General features: G+C 36.6%; 1 long non-coding RNA gene across 1 annotated transcript; it reads left to right on the plus strand.

Annotated features, from left to right (window-relative positions):
* Nucleotides 1-872: 872 nt before the first annotated feature.
* LOC108440526 lies at nt 873-2753 on the plus strand. The gene is made up of 2 exons (XR_001858858.2): nt 873-969; nt 2025-2753. It is a non-coding gene; the product is annotated as an uncharacterized LOC108440526 (long non-coding RNA).
* Nucleotides 2754-3765: the final 1012 nt, after the last annotated feature.

Below are 3765 nucleotides of genomic sequence, written 5' to 3' on the forward strand. Positions count from 1 at the left end.
CACTTTGCCAGTAGTTTGGTTAGTCATTGATTTATAAGGGAGTTTTTGTGGCATTTCAGTTTAGAAAACCCTTGAAGATTCCCGAGCATTCTTGAGAACAAGTTAGTGAAGTAATTATGTGAAACAGCGCAGAACGATCAGCTCAGTAAAAGCCTGACCGGCTGTTTGATTCTTTTGGTTTGAACTTTTTCAGCTCTGCCAGCTGGAGCTGTCAACTCTCCACATGAAGCTGGTTGTTGAATATGTGTTGATTAATTTAATACATTCCTTCAAGATCTGTGCCGATTGCTCCTATATTAGCCAATATTTGTTATTATATCAGTTAACATTGCAGTTATTGTATTTGTTAATCTAGCCAATATGTCCGTTATTCTGTAAATGTACTTTATTTAGTCTTAACTACTGCAAGAACAACCAATTCTTCCTCCTTCATGAGTGATGAAGCATAACACATTATTAGTTACAGAACATTGCTATATTTGCTAATAAGCTGTTGGTGTATATTTACTAGGTTACTAAGAAACATCATTGTTAAGTCCTTTCAAAAGAAATTCCTCTTGTTTTGTATCTGGCTTGTAAAAAGTCTTAATTGCTGACAGATTCTGATTCATGGCATTTACATTTTAATACAATGTTTGGAGCAGGAATTTATGAGTTTAACTGTGTGTTTTGATCTCAGACATTACATAATAAACCGTATGAACGGCAAAACTGCACATAATACATCACAGAAATAAATGGTCCATGAAAAGGAATTTTTCAATAAAACGTTTTATGCCTCCAGATACGCCCCCCCACCTCTGCGATGCCCTCCGAGACTGGCCAATAAGCACTTTTGCCTCCACCACGTCCCTCTCCGTTTCGGCCTTAAATACACAGCCTGCGTGTATTAACCATCTCTCGTTCTTGACTCGACCCGTCTGCTCTTTAACACCCTCACTTTAATCTGAAATCCTTGCAGACACAAAGGTAAGTTACTCTGATCATTTCTAAAACAAGTAAAAGTGCCTGAAATGTTTAGCCAGATTAACAAAATAGATGCAAAATTTTCAAAGATATTGTCAGAAAAAAAATGTGCAGGATTGAAACACAGCAGAGCCACAGGACAAAAACTAAAACAAAAGTGATGAACTGAAGGTCTGTGGTTGCTCATATTTTACTAGCATTGTATATTATAGTATATGCATAATCAATGTCATTACTGGACAGGTTATTTATGACTTTCTCTGGAGTCGTTGAAAAACAAGCTCTGTCCAAACTACCGCAGTAAAAACCTCAAGAACCCACCAGATTTCATTTCCAGCTTCTTAGCACTTTATTTCTTATATCAGGATGAACCAGGGCTTGATTTAGTTCAGTTGTCATTCATTGTCCCTAAAAACCTTCTGTGTTCTAAAATAAGCCAGCAACTCATTTCACGGCTAAATCAAAATAAACATCAATAACTCCGGTTAGAGTCTGTGAGGTGGGGAAAAAACATTTCACATGTAGTATTAAACCATTATGAAGTGAAATAAGTGTAAACATCTTACAGTTATGCTGTGTTCATTGCCATAACTCTTTATGTTTGGGATTATGCATCGTGTAATCCTTCACGTCTTACTTCTGATATTAAAATGAAAGGAGCTTTGTGATTTTATTGTGAGGTTATGTCACTCCTTCCACACATTTGCATATTGTCCATTCACAATGACTTTCACAACTAATAAAAATCTTTAGTTATCTATCATAACTATATTATTAAGATCTGAATGAAGCTTCTGCTGTTTCAGCCCGTAGCCTGTTTCAGGATTTAATCAAGGTCTAAAGTTTCAACCAATTTTTTCTCATAGTTTGTACATGAAGTTTATTTAAAGATAAAGCTTTTAATTACAAAATGTTGTGTTATAAACTCACAAAGTTAGGAGGCAACGGTGTGTTAACACAAGTTGGCCAACATGCAATTGTGAAAATGCCCTTTGGCATTTGCATCAAAGATCAAAGATCATGGGAATTCATTTTTTTCCTCAATCATTTCATTCCAGGTCCTTGTTGGATACAGCAGGAAATGGGGGATACACAATCAAGATCTAATACACATGTGGCCAATGCAACAGATAAGCACTTGAGAATTTACTATCAGACAACTAAGATGACGCTTGAAGAGCTTGTGATCAAAGCAGATGCAGGGCTTGGCTATTCAAACTTCAGCTTCTCGGCACAGGTGAACACCAGCACCACAATGGTTTTTAAACCTGACTCGCGAGTGCGCTACCTCCGCCTTCCTCCTAGAGAATTCACTAACTTCGCAGGGGAAGGGGAGCTGTTTGCCAGCGTCCTTGTGGAAGATAAAGACAACCCAGAGGTCTACCTCAAGTACATCTGCATGAACTTCCATGTTCCCAGTGACCGATCCTTCATTGTGACGGGCAGTGAAAACATCAAGCTCCAGAAGTACGGTGCAAACGTCTGGGTTGATGACGATGGAACAAACCATTCTGGATAATAATTATAATAATAATAATAATAATGAAACTTAAAAAATAATTGGACGTTTCATTTGATTTCCATGTCATTGTTCAATAACATCTTCTAAAACGTCTGGGTTGATGACGATGGAACGAACCATCAATGGTATTAATAAAAAAACTTTTCAAAACAATTGTTATTGCAAACTGATAAATAAGTTCTTCTAAAACGGAAACTGTGTGTTGTGTTATTAGATAAATCACTGGTTTATGCTTTTATGAATAAAAATTGATTTGATGACTAAATGTGGTTCTCACGTCTTATGTACAGTATGCATTCACAGAAGATTGTCTACACCTTTCTGTAGCTGTAAAATCTAAAGACAATTAATAAAGCTAAGCTAATATTTTTTTTTGCAGACACACAATACACAAATACAACCATATACAAAAGTCTGAGCACCCCCTGATTAAATGACATGCTGTTTTTTTTATGCTTCCTAAGTGTAAGTAATTTAACACATCCTCTACAAAGAACACACTTATATAATCTGCATAATTTCTTTTTATCACAATCGTTTGTTGAATTTAGCACATTGGAAAAAAAATAGAACCTAATATTCGAGGTCAAATATTTTTTAAATATGTTGAAGTCAGAAAATAAATGTATATTGAGTGGTCAAATGTGCAGAAAGTGTCATATTTGAGTTGTGTGAAGTTAAGCTGTTTCAAGTGCCAACTTATTTTGACTTATTTTACCATGTAAAAATAGAAAAAAAAACTTTCTATCTAATTTCATCATATACAGCACATAATATCATTGTAAGATTCAGACAATCCAGAGAATTCTCTTTATGCAAGGGACAAAAACCAGAATTGGCTAGCCAAGATCTTTGGGACCTCAGGAGGCTTTGCAATAAAAACACACACAATGCTGTAGAGGCAATCACTGCATGAGCTCAGAAACACTTCTAAAAAACACTGTCTGTGAACACAGTTCATCACTACATCCACAACTGCATCTACCATGACCTGGAAGAGTCTCCATCAAGGACTCAGTCCAAACAGAACCCATGCAGTGTGATTGAACTCGTCTCTCACCGTCAGGCATGTCCACATCGATCTCTGGCGCTGTCCCCTGGAAAGTGTGTGGACTACACTCTAATGTGGTGAGTGTTCCCACAAAGGGGTTAGTTACAAAGTCAGTTCAGTGACCTTGTGCAACCTCAATTCTGTCTATGTGTTTTCAGCTATTTTGGAGCAGAGAGAAATTTAATCTATAAGCTGCCTGTGGATCAACTCCAGATTCCTGTCAAAA

Source organism: Pygocentrus nattereri, chromosome 21, assembly GCF_015220715.1.
Source record: "Pygocentrus nattereri isolate fPygNat1 chromosome 21, fPygNat1.pri, whole genome shotgun sequence".
Lineage (NCBI taxonomy): Eukaryota > Metazoa > Chordata > Actinopteri > Characiformes > Serrasalmidae > Pygocentrus > Pygocentrus nattereri.